The 22022-nt window shown below is 52.0% G+C and overlaps 1 protein-coding gene across 1 annotated transcript in view; it reads left to right on the top strand.

The window, feature by feature from the left end:
- Positions 1–1104: 1104 nt before the first annotated feature.
- AP1B1 (adaptor related protein complex 1 subunit beta 1) overlaps positions 1105–22022 on the top strand; it is an 82090-nt gene continuing 61172 nt past the window's right edge. Inside the window, exon 1 of the mRNA XM_064578614.1 lies at positions 1105–1230. The gene's annotated coding sequence lies outside the window, so the exon portion shown is untranslated. The remainder of the gene's footprint in view (positions 1231–22022) is intronic.

Genomic DNA, 22022 nt, shown 5'->3' with positions numbered 1-22022 from the left:
CTAATGGATCTGTGAGCTCCAACAAGGGCAAGAGCCATCTCTTATTCAATGTTGCTTCCCTAAGATCTGGTACCAGAATGTTAGCTCAGTGAAATTTGTTGTATGAATAAATGCCAATTGGTGGTGACTTCCTATGATTTCTACTCCACCTTATGCATCTAATTATAATCCATCTTAGGGCGCCTGGGTGGCTCCGTCGGTTGAGCATCTGCCTTTGGCTCAGGTCATGATCTCAGGGTCCTGGGATCGCGTCGGGCTCCCTGCTCATCAGGGAGTCTGCTTCTCCCTCTCCCTCTGTGTGCTCATGCTCTCTCTCTCAAACAAATAAATCTTTGAAAAAAAAAATCCATCTTGGATTGCATTTCACAAGCCAGAATCCAAGGAAGCCAGGCTAAAGGGCCTCAGAGAAAGGAGGAGGAAACTGAGGCCCAAGCGGTCAGTGGCAGGTCCGACTCCCAGCCAGTCGTTTCACTGCAGCTGCCAGCTGCCTTGTTTCTGGTTCTGCGGTTGGAGGTCCTTGAGGGCAGGAACCAAGTCTTGGACATTATTTCCTGGCTTGGCAGGGCACTTTGTCTCTTACCACAAACATTGCCATTTACCGGGTGCTTACAAGGTGTCAAGCCCTTTATATGTATTTTTCCCACAGTTTGCAACTCTCACAATATACACAGGGAAGGAAGGTACAATTATCCCCATTTAGAGATGAACAAACTGAGGCAAGGTGAGTAACTGCATATTTATCCATGTGTCTTCTAGTTCCTTTCATAAATTTATCCAGGTTCCACTGAAAGCTCACCAAACTTGTCATCAAACCCATTTTCCGGAGCAAGACACCAAGGCCCCAGGACTACAGAGCCATTTCCTGTGCCTCCAGAATGCTTGGCCCACAATCCGACCTGAAATCTATTTATTTGACAGAGAGAGACACAGAGAGAGAGGGAACACAAGCAGGGGGAGTGGGAATCGCGCTGGCAACAGCGCCCCCTGCAGGCGGCGACGGCCACGCCTACGTCACGTTCAGCCCCGCCCCTCGGCGCCGGAAACGTCCGAACAGCGTCCGAAGGTTATCGAGCGCTCCTCCAAAGGTCCGGGCTCCGAGAAACCGGGCGCACAGCGTTCAGCCCGGACCCGACTTCCCGGCAGCCTCAGTCGCCGCGGCATCGGGTCAGAGGCATCCCCGGGGACCGCGGGAAGGTGGAGGCGGCCTTCGCTGCCGTCGTCTCCTTCGTCGTGAGTAAAGCCCAGACAGACGCCGCGGGGCATCCGGGAGGGCCCGACGCCCACCCGGGAGCGGCGGAGGCGGGGCTCTGGGAGGGGCTCCTGCGGCAGAGGCTCTTCCCTGGGGGACGGTGCCGCAAGCGAGGACTCCGTGCATCAAGCCCTGGGCATGTGTCTGTGCGTCTTTGAGCAGCAACCTCCCCCTCCTTAGACCTCAGTTTCTGCACCTGTAAAATGAGGGCTCGCGACATTTCCGTAACTGCAAAAACCGGGATTTCGTCCATCATTTTCAGAATTCCCCTCCCGCAGGCAAGCATGAGAAATCAGAGCTAGGTCAGGCTCTCCCGTGTGGACGTGCAGAGCTCTGGGATCTCCTTCCCTTGCTGCGTTAGTACTCCGGAGACTGGAGAGTCCTCGCAGTTGGGGACTAGCCCCTTCCTGGTGGACCAGGCGCCCCGCAGCCTAGGATGTGACAAAGATGAGACATGGCCATGCCAATAACAAGTAACAGTGCTAGCTCAGATTTATTGAGCACTTACTGTGTGCCTGGCTTTACATGAAGCCCAACACATGTGTTATTTCCAGCTCACCACAGCCCTGTCTGGTAGGTACTGTTCTTGCCGTCCCCAGTTGACTGAGGAGGTGTTTGAGGCCCAGAATCACAGAATAGTAACCAGTCCAAGGTTTCCCAGCCAAGAAGTGGCTGAAGCAGCAGTCCATAGCCTTACCCACTACACTGGAGAAATGTTTGACCTAGAAGACAGAATGGCAGACAGGGAAAATGACAAGGGCCTACCAGTATTAATAATATATACCCTGAATTGAGCACTAAATATGTGTTGGGTGCTGGTCTAAGGGCCAACATCCTTTATACTGCTGACAGTGACCCTACACTATAGGTTTTGTTATTTCTACTTCACAGATGAGGCTCAGAGAGGTCACCTCATATGTCTCAGGTCGCACTGCTACTAAAAAATTGGGTTCATCAGTGGTGCATTCTGCCTGCCTGTATATCGCTCTTAGGAAGACCCCACTCTTTTTTTTTTTTAAGATTTAATTATTTATTTGACAGAGAGAGACACAGCGAGAGAGGGAACACAAGCAGGGGGAGCGGGAGAGGGAGAAGCAGGCTTCCTGCTGAGCAGGGAGCCCATTATGGGGCTCGGATCCCAGAATCCTGGGATCATGACCTGAGCCGAAGGCAGATGCTTAACGACTGACCCCACTCTTTAAAAAAAAAAAAAAAAAAAAAAAGGAAGACCTGACTCTTCTCTGTGTCTCAGTTTTCCCCTTCTGTAAAATGGGAGGCTTGGGCCAGAGGACCCTGAACATTGTTTCCTGAGCTCACATTCTTTGATTTTTAGGTAGCATTGACCTGATGTCTGGAGTCTTGGGTTTGTTCCCAATTATCTGTGACTTGGGAATGCCTTGGCCAAGTCCCCTGTATCTCTGAGCCTCAATTTACCCCCTTCATAAAATGTAGAGACTAGACCATCCTAATTGCAATGGCACCCTCTGGCTTTAATTTTTTTTTTTTTTTAAGATTTTATCTATTTATTTGACAGAGAGAGAGGGAACACAAGCAGGAGGAGTGGGAGAGGGAGAAGCAGGCTTCCCGCAGAGCAGGGAGCCCAATGCGGGGCTGGATCCCAGGACCCTGGGATCATGACCTGAGCTGAAGGCAGACGCTTAACGCCTGAGCCACCCAGGCGCCCCTGGCTTTAATATTTTATGACTGCGGAGGAAGAGACAAGTTGAGGTTCAGCAAACCTTACATCCCCTGAGAATTTCTAGTGAATGTGAATCTGCCCTCTCACTCAGAACATCCCTGGTGGTAGGCTTCCAAGAACAGATACTCTACATGGGTGAAGGGGAGCAGCACTCTCCAGAAGATCAGCAGTAACTGCTGGGGGAGGCTTACTCCTCCAGTGGTTCAGAACTCACTGCTCAGGTCAGACCAACCCAAGGCTGAATGCTGGCCCTCCCACTTCCCAGCAGGGCACCTCGAGCAGTCGACCTCTCCCGTCTGTGCCTCAGTTTCTACATCTGTAAAATGGGCTGCTAATAATACCAGCTTCGTTTGAGATCTAGTGGAAAACATATGCAAAAGACCTAACACCATTTCTGGCCTAGAAACCCCTCAATAAACACAACTGTTATTGATTATGTCTGCAGCACCATTCTGGGGGCTAGGAGAGTTCCTGAGCTTTGGATGCTGCCACCTCTACCCCCTGGCACCAAGGTGTTGCTGGGAATGAGGGAGGAGAAGCAGGGTCCTGCTGAGTCGGCAGGGGACCCAGATAAGAGAAACAGGCAGCCCCGACCCCTGAGGTGGCTGGCGTAGGCTGTCATGCCTGTTGGTGGCTGAAGTAGCATTAACGGGCATTCCTGCACGTCCCTGGCTGGCAGCAGCCCCTGGGGTGGCACAGAGGCCATCTGAGGACAGAAGAGGCAGAGGAATTGTGTCACGACCACTGTATCACGTGCCAGGGGCTGCAGCAACGTGCAGGCTCATGGTTCCAGATGAGACAGCTGAAGTGCGTGCCGTGCCTCAGGCTTTTATGAAGCGCATTCACATCTGTAGTGTCCCCAGGACAGGGCTGGGTGACATTGGACAGGATTTTCCACCTGCAGCACAGAGACGCTATTCCTGGGTGCCTGTGGGTGAGCTGCCGGGGGTCAGGGGCCACCAGAACCGTGCGCAGGGTTGTGTGAGTGATTCTCCAAGAGGTGCGAGATCCCCAAAATGTCAGAAGTTCTAGGGTTAGGGGTCAGAAGAACCCTGATGCTAGTAAATGGCTTCGTGTGACTGGGCCAGTAGCTGAACCGCCCACCCCCACCCCTTAAACTCTCTCCCTTCCTTCCCTTCTTTCATCGTTCAGTCAACACACATTTCTTGAGGCTTGTTCCAGGCCCAGGCCTGCACTCAGGAATCCCAGCTCCTCTTACCGTGAACAAATAAGGAGCCAATTTTATAAGGGCTGCTAGAAGGGCAAGTCCAGCGGCTGTGGGAGTCACAAATTGGGGCTCCTGACCCAGCGTGTGTTTGGGGGGCAAGTTGGGGAGACAGGAGGGGAGTCTTGGTTCAGTGTCTGTAGCCTTGGGCAGATCACTAGCCTTTCTAAGCCTCAGTTTCCCCTCTTTCCCATAGGCCCGATGGCGCCACTTTCAGGACGTGAAAGGGGGGTGATTTTCCAGGCCTTGGCCACCTCTTGAGACACTGTGAGATCAGACTCGGTTTTGCTGGGTACAGACGCGAGGTTGGATGCTTCTCCACTTAGAGAAGGGCGGGGAGATGGGATGTTCCCTCTGTCTGCCCCCTGGTGGGACTGGCTTCATGTGTCCACTGATCTTGAGTACTGAGTGCAGCTTGCACTTAAGGCACTGGGAAGAGGCTAGAGCCAGGCCTGCAACAGACAGAGCCCTGCTGGCCTGGACCTCAGAGCCTGGGAGGAGGGGCACACAAGCGTCTCCAGGCTGGGATGGAGCAGGGCGTCATGTTGTCATTCTGGGCCTCTGTTATCTGTGAAATGGGGAAAAAACAGTGTCCCCCTGGGTGGGGCTGGACTGAGGCTCACAGTGACTGGCCCAGCATCTACACGTAATACATGGGAACCATTACTATTATTGTTGATTTCGTTAATATCAGGATCATCAAGTGCCTTTTGTCACCTCATCTCAGCTATCTTGTCACACAGTGAATGGTGTCAGGGCTCCATCTCCCCTGTCCTCTTCCCAGACCATCAACTCCCCCCTGCCTGCCCCCCAGGGCAGGGCCTGGCTGCCCCTTCCCGGCGCTGCCCTTTATAGACTCAGGCCTGGGGCCTGAAGAAGCTTCTCCTCTGTGCGGCCCCAAACCCCCCTTCTTGCCCCCTTTCTCTAGGACCCTTTCTCTGGGCCTGCGGGTCTGGCCGAGCAGAGAACTGAAGCCCTGCTCCTGACCTCTCCTCCCGCCTAGCTGCTGGGTAAGGTCACCGGGCCACCCCCCAGGAGGCCCTTCTGGGCATTCTGCTCTCACTGCGGCTGGAGCTGGATCTAGAGCAGGCTGAGTCCGACTCAGCATCTCCTCCCACGTCCCTCCCTCTGCGGAGCTGTGAGCTGGGCTGGGGACTCAGCCAGGGCCGCAGCAGCGTCTGCAGCATCCCTGTTGCTGTGGTGGGCAGAGGGCACAGATAGAGGGGCGTGCTTTCCCCTGATGGGTGCTAGTCCCCGCTCTGGACCTGCAGGACCGCCTTTCAGCTCCCTTCGAGCTCTTTCCACCAAAACTGCCTGCCAACCACTCCTTCTCCCTTTTTTCCTGGTTCCCATTTGCAGACAGCGTGTCCAGCCTGCTGGGCTTCCCTGGGCACCTTGGATACTGGGGCACGTTGTGTATTGAGAGGAAGGACAAGGTCCCACCACAGCCCTACCGTGAATGGACTGAGCAGCTCAGAGTGGCTTACGGAATCTCTCTTGCTCTCAGTTCCCCCATTTGTACAGTGTGAATGACCTTGGCGGTATCAACACTGCCATCCATCCTTCTGATTTCTCTTAATCTCTCTCCGACCATGAATCTTTCACCTTGGAATTGGGTCTCCTGTGTGTCTGAACAGGGGCCTCAGCAACCAGGCCAGGCAAACAAGAGAGAGCTAAGATAGGCTGGGTGGTGGGGGTAGTGGAGAAGCCCAGCTCTGGAGCCTGCGACTCCCCTTTCCCCCCAGGCCAGTCCTCACCTCCCTGAACCTTGGTCTCTTCATCCGTAAGATCGGGAGAGTCAGACCTGAGTGTTTGGAGGTGGACCCCTGTGTCAGACAGAGCACTAGCAGGTGGCCATCAACAGGGAGGGGTCTCCTTCCCCTTTGAGGTCTAGCCTAGCCCCCCAAGCCTGGGGCTCTCAAGTTGAGGTCCCTGCAGACAGTGTCAGAGATGGGGGATGAACTAGCACACGGCATGTTGTGGCCGAGATGGTTCCCCAGGGTTGGGGGGGAGCATCTCTCCCTCCAGGCCGTCTGTGTGATCCCAGATCAGTGGTGAGCAGAAGGTGGGGAGGCCAGAGCAGGCTCCAGTCCTTGGGGTCGGCATGGTGGGGGCATGGGGCTGTCAGAGAGCTTGGCGCCCTGTTTGCTCACTTTTTCATCCACTCAGCACACACTGAGTCAGCATCATCTCCCTGAAGGCCACGGCATGCCTGGACCTGTGGAGGACAGAACAGAACCAGGCTGTGTGCCAGGCCCTGTTCTAAGCACCTTATGTGAATTAACTCCCTTTTATCCTCACAACAACAGAGTGGGATAAGCACTGTTTGCCTCATTCGGCACAGAGAAGCTAAGTAATTGCCCAAGTTACACAGCAGATAAGTGGTCGACCTGGTGTCTGAAACCAGGCAGTCCTCTCCAGTCAATGACAAAAGCCTCCCCTCCCCTTCCCACTGCCCTCACTGGGGCTGGCTTCACGTCCTGCTCATTCTGGAACAACCCACTGGGTCTTCCATCTCTAGCCCTTGTTCTTACTGCTACCCCTGCCTGCAGGGCATTTTCTGACCCTCTTTCTCCTGACTGACCAACCTCTGGTCATTTCTCAGTGCTCAGCTGTGGGTAACACCTCTTCCAGGAAGGCTTCCTTGGTGCCCTTTTCATCCCAGGCTGGGTTAGGTTCCTCAGCTGGCCTCTCTTAGCTCCCTCTCCCCCCATCCACCACTTCTCTCTCTTGTTGCAAGCATCTATTAATTTAGCTGCCTCCCACCGGACTGTGAGCCTCTTGCCCTCACCTTGGCACCACCCCTCCCATGCCTGCCACCATATGTGGTACAGAGATCACTGGGAAATGTTGAATGACTAAATCTTGATTGTTAATAATCTTGTGAATAGCGGGCAAGTTCTAGTATCTCTGTTTCACAGAGGAAGAAGCCGAGGCACAGAGAGATGACATGATCTGCTCAAGTCGCAGACCTGATAGTACTGGAGCTGGCATTTGCTGGAATGGCCTCAGTCTTCAGGAAGCGATCTTGGGAGGTGTCAGGGGACTGTGACAGTAGCCCTTGCTTAGGGTCTGACAGACAGATGGTCAATAATAATAATAACGGTATTAATAATAATAATAGAAATCCCATTTTAAGAGCTTTTACTGTGTCTCAGGCCTCATGCTAAGCACTTTGTGTGAATACTTTCATTTATACCTTACTCTTTCTCTATGAACTAAGCGCTATGATTAACTCTATTTTATAGCTGGGCAAATAGAAGCTCAGAGAGGTTAAGTGACTTGCTCAAGGTCACACAGCAATGATTCACCAAACCAGAGCTTACACTTTTTAAATGATTTATTAATGGTTTAAAAATCCAAAGGCCCAAAGGGTAGACAGTGAAAAGTCTCCCTTCCCCTCTTCTCTCCCCAGGCACCCAGCCCCTCCCTGGAGGCAACTAGGATGATTCTCAAGTGTCCTTCAGAGCAGGTTTGTGTGTTACCAGACAAACCTGGGCTTGTGTTATTCAGAGCCAGGCTTAAACCCACACCTGTGAGATGCCCTGTTACCGCTGAGGCCCAGGGCTTGACACAGAGTGCCCACCATGCCCTGGCAGAGATTTGGGGTCACCAAAAGCCTCTGTCCTCTGCCCCAGGCCCCTCTCCCCACCGTCATTGTGCCTCTTCAGCAGTTGGCTGAGGGCCTGCCTGGCTCTTCTCAGGCTGCAGCAGAGCCTGGGCGTTGGTCCAGGGCCCTGCCCAGCGATGGGGGAAGGACTGCGGCAGGCCCTGGGGGACCCCTTCAGCCCAGTCTGACACTCATTTTATGATCCCTCGCGGAGACAGCCCCACATGGAGGAACAGCCCAGGCAAAGGCAGGGAGGCCAGAGTGAGCACAGAGGGTACGTAGGTGCCATAGTCTTTGTGCACAAGGAGACTTGGGTCTGAGTCCCAGCTCCACCACTTTCTGCTGTGGAACCCGATGGGCCTCCTTAAGGAGCCTCTGTTTTCTCCGGATACTTGAGGATTAAGAGAGAAAGCACCTGAAGTTGCCCCGGGAATGTAGTAGGCCCCCGCTAGGTTGGTCATTGGCTTGTTTTAATTATGAAGGCCTCTGCTCTGAGCTTTTCCAAACTTCCATCTGACCCCTGGAAGTCAGGGATGCAAGACCCTCAGCCCTTCCTTCCTTCCCACATGCAGAAGGAACTGATGTGAATAAACATTAGGTTGTATTATTGTTGTTGGCATTATTATTACTCTTACTTGGTGCCCAGTTCTGTGATGTCCTTGGGTATGTAGACCCCAAAGACCCCCACCCCTTCCCCACTCTCCGGGTGACACTGAGGGGGAGCCCCCTGCAGGAGTTCACTCTGTTGGGGGTCAGAGCATCAGGGGACGCGTGCGCAGGTTTGAAGACTGGGAGGAAGGCGGCTAACAGGAAGCTGGCTGGGGTTCCAGACTGAGCACAGGGCTGGGAATCGGGTGTCTTGGTCAGTAGCCATGCCTGCCTGAGCTCCAGTTTCCGCTGTGGAATGGGGGTCATCTGTCCTCTCCCATTAATATCATGGGATTTGGGATGCTCAGGCAGGGGAATACATGAGAGAATATTTGCCACCTGCAAAGTGAAGGTCACAAGCAGGCAGCCCACAGGCTGATGTGGCCTGTGGACCAGCTTTGCTTGGCCCCTCCCCCCACCCAAGGGTATTAAAAAAATTTCATTTGGGAGGGGCGCCTGTGTGGCTCAGTTGTTAAGCGTCTGCCTTCAGCTCAGGTCATGATCTGGGGATCCTGGGGTTGAGCCCCTGATCAGGCTCCCTGCTCAGTGGGGAGTTTGCTTCTCCCTCTCCCTCTGCCGCTCCCCCTGCTTGTGCTCTCACTCTCTTCCTCTCTCTCTGTCAAATAAATAAATAAAATCTTAAAAAAAAAAAAAAGAATAAAGAGGATTTGAATTAATTGCCATATCAGTCAGAAAAACAGAGCCCACTTTAGAGGAGTCAATAAGGACAATTTTGAAAGACCAAACAGGAGGCAGTAGAGGGGTGGTTACCCAAATTTGTGGCCTGGACCCATGGAGGATGGGCTGGCTGGAGGGCACTGAAGCTTTGGAGGAGACCCTGGCATGCACGGAGAGATGGGAAATAGCCTGACCTCTTCCGGCCTGCCAGTCTTTCTTCAGTGCCTCCCATTGGCTGAACCTAACTAGAATTAGTTGGCAGAGGAGCTTGGGAAATGTAGTTCACAGGGTTGAGCCCCTGGGATGCCAAGCAAAGCAGAGGAAGGGCAGGGAATGGGTCTAAGATCACGTAGCAAATGACTGGTACACTTGTCAACATTTAACAGCTGGGTGATTTAACATAAAAATCTGGATTCATAGCTTTTCCTGAAACACACTTGGGCCCCCTGTCCTGGCAATGACCTTGAAGACTGGGAAAGGAAAGGAAGACAGGGCATGGGGGTCGGTGAGACCCACCTCTGTCTAGTCGTGCTGGGGCACTGGCCTTGGGCAGCCCTGCTGAGGAGTCCTGAGAAGCCTACAGGGTCTCCAGTGCAGGAATAGAGAAGAAGCCATGAGGACCCTGAGCCAGGTGACAGAGCAGGCAGGGTTGGGGGGTGCTGGCGGGGCTGGATTGGCCTCTAGAAAGAGCACATTGGGTTTCCAGGACCATGGGGAACCTTCCTGTACTAGCTCTTGGAGACTCTCTGGCCCTGTGGAGGTTTTGTTTGTTTGCTTTTTGTTTTATTTTTCTTTCTGAGGCTGTCAGGCCCTGTGTTCAGACCAGATCTTCCAGGAAAGCCCAACATGTAAACTCATGGCAGAACTATTCTAGAGGCAGTGGTTGGTTGGCCTGGAGTTTTCCTCTGAAAATCCCTGAGGGGATACTCAGGAAGGGTCTCAGACCTGTCCAAGGTCGCACATGGCATTTGAGGAGAACTGTACTTAAGCCACAGGCCTCTTGGCTCCCAGGAAGCTGAGAGCACTTGTTCTGGAGTCAGTTGGACTGGGGGGCCAATCCTGGCCGTAGCTCAGTGACCTCAGACAAAAGGAATCCAGTACCTCCCTCACAGGATGTTGGGAGGGGTAGAGGGGCTTATGCTTGTCAGGGGCCCACACAGTGCCTGGGAGTGGGATCGTCATGGTTACCAAGGAGCCAGTCCCAGGCCTGTAATGACGACCCCCCCCCCCCCCCCGGGCTGCCCTGTAACCCCCAAGATGGGGAGAACTCCCCAGCTTCCCTCTTCCTCTCTTCCTGCTCCCTCCCAGGCCACACAGCCAGCAGGAATTTGTCCTCTGCAGGGATGTGCAGGGAGAAAGTCTCCTTTTTTGATGAAACAGCGATGAGGTGATGTCTGGGTTTTTTATATCCCCATTGCTGAACTGGAGCCAGACACAAAAGTCCAGGACAGATTCCATTAGCCACATTTGTCCTAGAGGCTCCTGGACCTGTGGGGACTTTCCAGGGGTCCAGGGTGAGACCCGACAGCTGGGAAGACATTGGCCAGGGCCAATGGAAGCAGGTGCAAGATGTGGCACCTCCACTGGGGACCCAGGCAGGGTCTTAAGAGTCTTAAGAGTCTGCCTCACTCAAGAGTCTTTTAAAAAAAAGAGGAGAGAGAGAGAAAAAGACATTGTTACATTTTTCTTCTTGCCAATGTAAGAAGTCCTCTGAGGTGTAGGAGTTACTACTAACCCCATTTTTTTTTTTTTTTAAAGCTTTTATTTATTTATTTGACAGAGACAGAGACAGCGAGAGCAGGAACACAAGCAGGGGGAGTGGGAGAGGGAGAAGCAGGCTCCCAAGGAGCAGGGAGCCCGATGCGGGACTCGATCCCAGGACTCTGGGATCATGACCTGAGCTGAAGGCAGTCGCTTAACCAACTGAGCCACCCAGGCGCCCACTACTAACCCCATTTTTGAGAATAAAGCGAGGCCTAGATAAGTGAATTACCTTGCTCAGAGGAACCCAGTGGTTAAGTGTCAAGTCATGGTCTTAATCCTGTTGATCTCTTATCACTCAGACTTCCAAAACCTGAGTCCTTTTTTTTTTTAAGATTTTATTTATTTATTTGACAGAGAGAGAAAGAGACAGTGAGAGAGGGAACACAAGCAGGGGGAGTGGGAGAGGGAGAAGCAGATTCTGCACTGAACAGGGAGCCTGACGCAGGGCTTGATCCCAGGACCCTGGAACCATGACCCAAGCCGAAGGCAGACGCTTAACGACTGAGCCACCCAGGCGTCCCAAAAAACCTGAGTTCTCATTATCGTTCTTGCTCAACAAAAGGATCAAGGGTCTGGAGAATTTGAGATTGTTGGCGATAATATTATAGGATTATATTTTAGATGGGGAAAAAAAGCCCTCAAAGTAGCATGCATTTGTTAAAAAAATATTCAGTTATAAAAATGTCTGAAGTAGACAGTGAAAGCTCCCATAATCCTACTCTCCAGAAATAAGCTCTGGAACCATTTATGATATATATTCTTCCAGATCCTTTTATGCATTTACAAGTAAATGTTAATTTTTATGGTTTTTTAAAAAAGATTTTTTTTAAAGATTTTATTTATTTATTCGACAGAGAGATAGCGAGAGCAAGAACACAAGCAGGGGGAGAGGGAGAGGGAGAAGCAGGCTTCCTGCCGAGCTGGGAGCCCAATGTGGGACTCGATCCCAGGACCCTGGGATCATGACCTGAGCTGAAGGCAGACGCTTAACAGCTGAGCCACGCAGGCACCCAAAAAAGATTTTATTTTTAAGTAATGTCTACACCCAACGTGGGACTCAAACTCACAACCCCGAGATCAGGAGTCACACGCTCACCAACTGAGCCAGCTGGGCGCCCCTGATATTTAGGTTTAAAGAAGATTATACATTCTGTTTTGCAACTTGCTTTTTGCAAGTAACAGTAGCTCCTGAAATGCAGACATTCCCAATCAGGCAGGTGTGGGGCGGATCTGGTGGGGGAAGCGATTGGTAGGTAAAGTTTTGTGCAAAATTGTGTGTTGCGGGGGTGAGCGCTGTTGAGGGACAGTGGTTATGAGCGTCATCAGGATTTTTAAAAAGACTCAGACCCAAGCCCCTTGTTTTTCCAATGGACAGAGCGAGGCTGACAGGGGAAGTGTAGGGGAGTGGGGAGCCCAGCCCCTCGGGATGGCCTTGAAGGGGAACAGCGAGGATGCTGCAGTTGCTTGGTCCTTGGCATCCTGCCCTGGCCCCGAGAGGAACAGCGTTCTGCATGCGGAGCCAGAAGGAGGGTGAGGAAGTCAGCCTTGCCGAGCTACCAGGCAGGGCTTCTGCATTCCCTGCGGGGAAAAGATTTACGGCCACCAGGAGCTCGAGGTTACAGAGAAAGAGCTTGGTGCGGCACTTGGGGAGAATGCTGCCCGCAGTGCCTGCTGTGGGCTGGCTTTCGGTCAGGCCTGGCTCCTCCAGGCTCAGGAAAGCCCTCCAGGGCGCAGGCCTAGAGCGTGGGGATGGGGTGGGGTTGGAGGGCGCTGTTGGGATCAGACCCTCCCCCTCCCCATCCCTCCCCAGCTGGTGTTGGGCCCCCAACCTGGAGAGAGGACGCTGAGCACAGGGCCTAGCCAGATTCTTGTTACCGTGCTAGTGACAAGAAGTTACTAGAGAACGGGCAAAGGACAGGCAGGATGACATGAGGAATTGGGTAGGAGGTCCAGGTGGTTGGAGCTCAGAGCGGAAGGGTGAGGGAGGAGAAGGCAGAGGCTAGGAGCTTCATGCCGTGTGGAGAGCTGGACCAGGGAAGTTTCTGAGAAGGGTTCAGGCAGGGGCTGACCATGTCTCAGATGCAATATTTGAAGGCTCCGTCTGACTCGAGTCTGGATCGGGGGAAGCTGGGGATGGGAGGGTGGGGAGGAGGCCACTGCCAGAGGCCACGTGCCACACCGGGTGGAGTGTAAACAGGGCTGGACCACCGAGACGGCCAGGGGGCTCACACCTTTGGCTTCCTGCCCCACGTCCTGCCCCAGCTGGGCCGACAGAAGCTCAGCACCAAGGTTTCATGCCGGCACCCTCACGACCAGCTGAGCATCACGCCTGCACCTGCAAACCCACCTCTAGCTCCCAGGTGGCTCAGGACGGCGGGCATTCATAGGGTGGGTAATCATAACAGGCTGCACTCACTTCTCTCCACGGTGTCTCCACATTGGCTCCTGGAGGCCGGGACTGTTACTCTCCCTGGCTTACAGAAGAAGAAACAGGCTTGGGATGGGTTGAGAACTTTGCCCAAGGTCCCAGAGCTACAGAGTGGTGGCAGACAGAACCAGGACCCAGATCCAGGGTTCCCAGTGCCATTGAGAGCCCCGGAGTCCCCCGCATCCAGAGACCAAACCTGGCCCTGCATCGTTTATTCTTTCACTTGATTGATTGATTGATTGATTGATTCATTCATTCATTCATTCACTCACATTCTCATGAGCCCCACTGTGTGCCTGGCTCTGTCAGGCACTGGGGCAGCAAGCGCTCCACTCCCAGGTGCTACCCTGTTTGCAAAGTAACTTTTGTAGAAACCAGATGGTAGGGACCCAGGAGACCAGGAACACTGCCAGTTCTATCTCTTGATGGCATCTACCAGACACAGATACCAGTGATATCGTCTTCGAGAACCGTGTCCGCTTGGTATCCAGGCAGGTGAGCTAGGTGGGGGCAAGGGAATCAGCCAGCTCGGGGGTTACGAGGTAAGGGATCAGGCAGGAAGCCAGCTTGGGGGGCAGTGAAGCGACATCTTCCAAAGGGCAGCCCATGGGAGGTTATGAGGTATTCCATTATCTAGCAGGTGAGCCTTGCAGAGGAGGCTCAGAGAGTTCGGTGAGGAACAAATGGGAAGCTCCTGGGGGCAGAGGCTGGCTGTGGGCCTGCTGGGATGGGGTGGCAGAAGGCTGCTGGCCAGGTGAGCAGAAATGCTTGTGGGGGCAGCCCCGTCTGGCTCGAGAGCGGAGCCGGGCAGCTTTCTGGGCGACTGGCAAGCCTGCTGTGCAGCTGGGGCAACCTGAGCCTGTCATGAAATCCGAGTTCTCAACCCAGACAGCATTTCATCTCCTGCTTCAGCAGGGATTTACCCAGAGGGTGGAGAGCTGGTGCTGTGGGACCAAGTGGACTGTGGTTCACATCCCAGCCACAGATAATAAGGCATTTATTTTTTTTAATAAGTTATTTTTTTAAAAGATTTTATTTATTTATTTGACAGAGAGAGGCACGGCGAGAGAGGGAACACAAGCAGGGGGAGTGGGAGAGGGAGAAGCAAGCTTCCTGCGGAGCAGGGAGCCGGATGTGGGGCTCGATCCCAGGACCCTGGGATCATGACCTGAGCCGAAGGCAGACGCTTAATGACTGAGCCACTCAGGCGCCCCAATAAGGCATTTAATATGGAACAATGATTGATGTGCTGTGCTCCCCACATGCCGGGCATTTGGCATTACTGCTTTTGGTCTTTGTGGCAGCCCTGTGGAGCGGACATCAGAGGAAACAGGCACAGAGAGGGTGAGTGACTTGTCCAGGGTCACACAGCCAGAAACAGCGGAACCTGAGCTGGGCTCTTACCAGCTGTATTATCTCTCTCCTAGCCCAACTCTTTCGCAGCTGTATGAGCCTCTGTGTTTTCACCTATGAAATGGGGGTGACAGTCGCACCTACACCATGTAGATTAAGGGAGACAGTCGAATTAAATGAGTTTTGTGTGGAGTCTGTGGAGTCTAGCACATAATGGGTTCTTGGCAAATGGTACGGTTATCATCTTTGCCACCATCATCACCATTATTACTGGTGGGCTGGAAGCCACCTGAATGATCATCTGATCCAGCCTCCTCATTGTACAGATGGGGAAACTGAGGTCTGAATAGGGGGTGATGGATCACACAGTTGGTGAGCAGGGAAGGAGTATCAGAAATCCTCATGAGTTGGGCGCCTGGGTGGCTCAGTTAAGTGTCTGCCTTCAGTTCAGGTCATGCTCCCGGGGTCATGGGATCTGGGATCGAGCCCCTTGTTGGGCTCGCTGCTCAGCGGGGAGTCTGCTTCTCTCTCACCCTCTGCCCCCTCCCCCCCCACTCTGCTCTCTCTCAAATAAATAAAATCTTAAAAAAAAAAAAATCCTCATGAGTCTGAGGCCTGCCACCTTCCAGCCTCCCCACCCTGCATGATGATAGCCTCAGGCCTTTCCATGAGTTTAGCCCCAATGGGGGTCCCAAGGGGCACTAACCCAGCTTTGTACCTCCAGCTACCCAAGGTGGATCAGATGAGCTACAGCACCAAGAGTTCCTATACATGTAGCTGACTGCCTTGCACAGGGAATGTGCCCTGCTCAACCTTGGAGAACCCCACTCCTCTACCCTGGATTCTTCCTCTACGTCACAGCCTAGGGATATCACCACCTCCCGGGACATGGCTTGAGAGCCCCCTGGTGGCCATCTACAGCTGAAGCTGCAGAGTCTAAGTATCATGGAAGTCCAGCTCAGCCCCAGCTGGGAGCCCGGCTCCCATGTGCCTCTTAACCCAACTGAGTTCTAAAGCAGTGTCCCAACCTGGATACTGAGGTCCAAACTCTGCTCCTGGGGAGCACAGGACTCCATCCTGGTGGAGGGTGTTAATACCCACCCACAGACTCCCATCACCCGTTTTGTCCCCAGGGTGCCCCCGTTCCCGGATGCCCACTTACCACAGTACCCCATGTGATACAGAGGATCTGGTTTTATGTAGGATTCTGGGTTACCTTTTGTTTTGCTTGGCCCATGGGACGGCAGGTAAGTGCAGCTTTCTGTTGTCAGTGCCAGCTTGGCCAAAGTCTCTCCTCCTCCAGCCACACGTGGCTACAGGGAAGTTAGGAAAGTTGGACTCTGTTTGAGTGGGTCTATTAGGAGGACCTCACACTGACAGCCTTTGGAGGCCCTGAGCTCTAAGAAGCTGCCTGCTCTGAACCAGTGTCCTTCCTCTGATTCAGTCAGGGTTCAAGCAGAAATACCAGGCCATAGAGAGTTCTCTTGATTTGTCTCAGAGTTTTGAACCTGGGCGATTATGGGAGCTGCTTAAGCGATCTCTGGAAGGATGTTGTCACTGAGTCTGATGCTGGAGCTTACAGACAGGCAGGCTGTCAGGAAGGGCAGGGGGAGGGTAATGTAGGGGAGGTCCAGAACATCCCGGGATCCACAGGAATGAGCTGGAACCCATGTGGGCAGACTGGAACCCTGGTTGGTTCTTGCTGCTGCCAACCTTGATGTGTACGTGGGGGTTCTGGAGAAGCCAGGATCCTTCTCACACATCTAACACACACCTGGCTTAGCAGGAGTCAGAGCCAAATGTCGATCCCAGGGTAGGTGGGGCAGTTGCAGACCTGTCACTGCCCTGAGACAGGGAAACTGAGGGGATCCCAAGAACAACTGCTTTTTGCTCCCTTTCCTGCTTCTATTCTTGCTAGGACCTGCACCCCCTCCCTACACATGCGTCCCGTACAGGTGATGTGTGTCCTCCTTGTAAAGGTCAAGGAGTTGATTTCTTTGGAGTCTTCCAGCACCACAGATAACATCTAAGGAGTGACTGGGCAGGGTCGTCACGAACATTTTCCAAGAGCACTGACTCACCAAGCCCCCTGGCTCCAGGGCAGAAGTGACTTAGGAGGACACCTAAACACTCGTCTTTGTTCCTGGATGCCTGAGAAGCCATGTGCACCAGACCTCAATAAATCCTCAATAAAAACCCCAGGCCCCCGGCAAAGATGAGACTCACTCTTCTTTTCCTTCCCGAGTCTCGCGGACGCTTTGTTATCTACCCTCTCACTCTGTCTTTAATAAACTCTGCTCTCACTTCTTGGCTCGCATTTGATTTCTATCCTGCACGAAGCCAGGGACCCTCTTGGCTGGTCCTGCGGGGACGCCCCCCTCCCCTGGCCCCCAGGTCCTTGGACCTAGCCAGTCGGCATCAGCCTCATGCCAGCAAAGTGAGCCAGCCCACACCTCAGCAGCTGTAATGCTGGCCTTGTTAGTGAGACTGCACAAAGTCACCTCCTGCCTCCCTCCCCAAAGGATCTGAGGTAACTCTTAGTAATTTCTAGGGTAAAAATAATAAAAACAGCAAGCAAGCAGAAATTGAAGTAGAGGACTAGTAATCACATAGGAAGAAGAATCTAGAAAGAAGGTTGGGACAGAGATGCTGTGGGGCTGCCTTTGTATCAATTACATAGGAAGGGAAGCATGGCAGTTAGTGTCACTTGGGGGCCCTCTAGTGGGCATAGGCGGAAATGATAATTGGTGCAACATTCGTTGGTTACGCACCACTGTGGCGGGAGGGTGGGGAAGGACCTGTAGGGAGATTGTGTGTGTCAGAAGGAGGAAAGGACTTTTTGAAGGGCACACAGCGCCAGCAGCAGGTCCTCGGTCATTTCGCGACACCACAAGAACTCCCAACCTTCTGATTGGATGAAACCCCGTGAGGCAGGTATGGGTGGGGGAAGGGGAAAGCATGGGCCCTACCGTCACCAGCCTTCACTCCCAGCTCAGTCCATTGGTGCCTTGTGAAAGTAGGAAAGTTCCTCGTCTTCTCTGGACCTCAGCGTGCTCACCTATAAAGTGAGGGTAACTGTAGCCCCCACCTCTTGAGAATGGTGAAGGTGACATGAAGGGATGGACGTCAAGGGCACATGATGGTGCTTGGCCCATAATTGAGTACAGCGTTCACAAGGAGGAGAAACTGAGGCTAAAAGAGGTAGACAGGCCCGTCCCACATCAGCCAGCTCAATAGGGCAGGTTGGAAAGTGAATAGGACTTGAAGAAAAGTTTTTAAAACACCCTTGTCCAACCAGGAGGTGATGTTGTTGTTAGCAGTGGTGTTGGGAGAAGTCAGTTCTCTATCCAGGCGGGCTTGACCATCATAGGCTCTGTGCCACCCTCCTGAAGCAAGGGGCTCCTCCCGGGCCTGGGGTCTCAGAGGACCGGGTGAGAGGCGCAAGACCCAGGTGTGACTGTTCTAGCCACAGCTGTCAGGATTTGATGAGTGGGACTCAGGCAGAGGGACCAGTGGCTTCGGTGGTGGGGGTGGAGAGGGAAGCCCCTGAGAGGCTGCCCCTCCTCTGCTCTGGCTCCCACCTCTGCAAACCGTAAGTATCCAGTCTTTGACATTAAGCTGTGCCTTAATATAGTAGTACTATATTTTTAGCTCTCCTGCCAGGCAGAGCTGTGAGTGAGGAGACCCAGGCCCACAGGGAAGTGTGCCTACTGGCCTGTTTTCTCAGTTTTACCTGGGGACAGTCATGGAAACTTAAACTGTTGGGAAGAGTCCAGTGACTTAATACGTGGAAGAGCCTAGCACAATGCCTGGTTGATAGTAGCCATATCATCCTTCACAGCTTGGGCTGGATGTCACCACCTCCAGGAAACCTTCCCTGCCTTTCCCAGGGCGAGTTTGCTGCTCAAGTCTCCTGTGCCTCCCTGGTCCTTCTGGGCTGTGTTATAATTGCCCCTTTGTTTGTCTCTCTCCCACACTCACCAGTAGCCCAAGGAGAGCTTGTGCTAGCCCTTGTTCATGTATCCCCCTTATGGCTGGCTCAGGTGGGAGTGATGAATAGATTTTAGGTGAATGAGTGGGACTTATAAGGGGCTCTAGGACCAGGCCCTTAGCTCTGACACTCACACACTGTTTGACTTAAGCTCTTAAGAGTTACATCCCCTCCCACCCCCAGATAAAATGGGGCTGATATGAGAGGCAAATGAGACCCTCTACATACCACCTGCCACACCCTAGGTGCTCCATAAACATTCATTGTTTTCTGCACTTCCAGATTATATGCCCTCCACTTGTCTAGGCCTCCCCCTGGTCTCCCCAACTCCAGGGAGCTTCAGCCCCTGCTCTGGACTCCCGTAGCCTCTCGGGCATCCCCCATCACAGCACCAATCACACTGGGTCTGCTGCTCTGTCACTCTCCCCAGACAGACTGTAGGTTCAGCAAAGGCAGGGCCTTGCCTCACCCATGTGACTATCCAACACCCATCCCAGGGCCTGGTTCGGAGGAGGGACTTGTGAAATGCTTTCTGAAGGACCCAGATGCCTGGCTCTCTTGCCTTCCTGCGTTTGCACTGTTGTCCCTGGATTGCTTTGTCTTTCCATCTCAGCCTGCGAGGCTCTGTTCTCATTGGGCAAGGCCTAGCACCAATGCCCCCTTCCCTCGGATGTCCTTCCTGAACAAACTAACACTGTGACTTCTGTCTTCTTGGAAATCTTTTTCTTTTTAATATTTATTTATTTTTAGAGAGAGAGATCATGAGTGAGCAGGGGAGGGGCAGAGGGAGAGGGAAAGAGAATCCCAAGCAGGCTCCACATAGCGCGGAACCCAACTCGGGGCAAAATCTCATAACACTGAGATCACGACCTGGGCTGAAATCAAGAGTCAGACACTTAACAGAATGAACCACCCAGGAGCCCGTCTTCTGGGAAACCTTAAAGCTCTGACTGCTTTTACCACTAACTTACTTTCACATAGGCTCTCCAGCTTGGTACCTTTTAGGGTTTTGGGTTTTGGGGGTTTTTTTTGTATTTTATTTATTTATTAGAGAGAGAGAGTGAGAAAGAGAGAGAGCACAAGCAGGGGGAGTGGCAGGCAGAGGGACAGTTAAGAAGCACGTTCCCCGCTGAGCCCCAATATGGGGCTCAACCCCAGAACCCCGGGATCATGATTGGAGCCAAAGGCAGACGCTTAACTGACTGAGCCACCCAGGCAACCCTGGTACCTTTAGGTTTGTTGGTTTGTTTTGTTCGATATTCTTTTCTTTCCATGTTACATCCCCAGTGAAATTTTGTTCCCCAGTGAGGCTGATAGCATTTGCCAACATTCATCATTAAAGAAAGGTAGTTCCTCCAGACAGCTGAGCATAGCATGTGGAACATGGGACGTACATATAAAATTTTTCTATTTGTTCCCTGCCTACTTCAGAAAGGGATTTAGAAGGCGCCTGGGTGGCACAGTCGGTTAAGCATCTGACTCTCATCTCACATCTAGCCTGTGAGATATGTCTGTTCTGTTCTTAAAGGAAGGGTAACTAGAGATGCTATATTGCAGGAGATGAATTTCTTAGTAATCATAATATGCAAGCTAGAACATTACATCTCCCTTCGATTTCTTAGTAAATCTCAGTTATGACAATTTTCTTCTTAAAATTAGGAAGGTAGGGACTGAAAGAGAACTCAGCCTTGCCAGTGACTCAAAAAAAAAAAAAAAAAGTAACAGTCACCTTTGGCATAGTGAGCCTTTCAACACAGCAGAGTTCTGGAATTTGTTTCCTTATGCCAGAGAAAAAAATCACATTCAAAAAGTATGGGGAAGGGGCGCCTGGGTGGTTCAGTTGGTTCAGTGTCAAACTCTTGATTTTGGCTCAGGTCAAAATTTCGGGGTCATGAGATTGAGCCCCACATCACGCTTTGCACTGGGCAGGAAGCCTGCTTGGGATTCTTTCTCTCTCCCTCTCCCTCTGCCCGCCCCCCCAAACAAAACAAAATATTAAGTATGGGGAAGGCAATAAAAACACAGAAAACCCAAATTCTTTTTTAGAATTTTTCTTAAGATTTTATTTTATTTTTTTTTTTTAAGATTTTTTTTTTTTAATTTATTTGAGACAGAGAGAACGAGAGAGAGCACATGAGAGCGGGGAGGGTCAGAGGGAGAAGCAGGTTCCTTGCTGAGCAGGGAGCCCGATGCGGGACTCGATCCAGGGACTCCAGGATCATGACCTGAGCCGAAGGCAGTCGCTTAACCAACTGAGCCACCCAGGCGCCCCCTTAAGATTTTATTTTTAAGTAATCTCTAACCCCAACATGGGGCTCAAACTCACAACCCTGAGATCAGGAGTCACATCCTCCACTGAGCCAGCCAGGTGCCCCACAGAAAACACAAATTCTTTTTTTTTTTAATTTAAATTCAACTAATTAACATATAGCATATTATTAGTTTCAGAGGTAGAGTTTAGTGACTCATCAGTTGCATATAACACCCAGTGTTCATTCCATCACGTGCCCTCCTTAATGCCCATCCCCCAGTTACCCCATCCCACCACCCACCTCCCATCCAGCAACCCTCAGTTTGTTTCCTATGATTAAGAGTTTCTTATGGGGCGCCTGGGTGGCTCAGTTGTTAAGCGTCTGCTTTTGGCTCAGGTCATGATCCCAGAGTCCTGGGATCGAGCCCCATATCCGGCTCCCTGCTCCGTGGGAAGCCTGCTTCTCCCTCACCCACTCCCCCTGCTTGTGTTCCCTCTCTTGCTGTGTCTCTCTCTGTCAAATAAATAAATAAAATCTTAAATTAAAAAAAAAAGAGTCTCTTATGGTTTGTCTCCCTCTCTGATTTCATCTTATTTTTCTTCCCTTCCCCTATGATCCTCTGTTCTGTTTCTTAAATTCCACATGAGTGAAATCATATGATAATTGTCTTTCCCTGATTGACTTAATTCACTTGGCATAATACCCTCTAGTTCATCCACATTGTTACAAATGGTAAGATTTCTCTTTTTTTTTTTGATGGCTGAGTAATATTCCATTGTGTATATATATCACATTTTCTTTATCCATTCATCTGTCAATGGACATCTGGGCTCTTTCCATATTTTGGCTATTGTGGATATTGCTTCTATAAACATTTGGGTGTAGGTGTCCCTTCAGATCACTATATTTGTATCCTTTGGGTAAATATCTAGTAGTGCAATTCCTGGGTCATAGGGTAGCTCTATTTTTAACTTTTTGAGGAACTTCCATACTGTTTTCCAGAGTGGCTGCATCAGCTTGCATTCCCACCAACAGTGTAGGAGGGGTCCCCTTTCTCCACATCCTCACCAACATCTGTCGTTTCCTGACTTGTTAATTTTAGCCATTCTGACTGGTGTGAGGTGT

This window comes from Mirounga angustirostris, unplaced genomic scaffold (genome assembly GCF_029215605.1).
Source record: "Mirounga angustirostris isolate CCGP_5_RB_7025 unplaced genomic scaffold, mMirAng1.0.hap1 SCAF_14, whole genome shotgun sequence".
NCBI classification, from domain to species: Eukaryota; Metazoa; Chordata; class Mammalia; order Carnivora; family Phocidae; genus Mirounga; species Mirounga angustirostris.
This window is presented reverse-complemented; position numbering and strand designations above follow the sequence as displayed.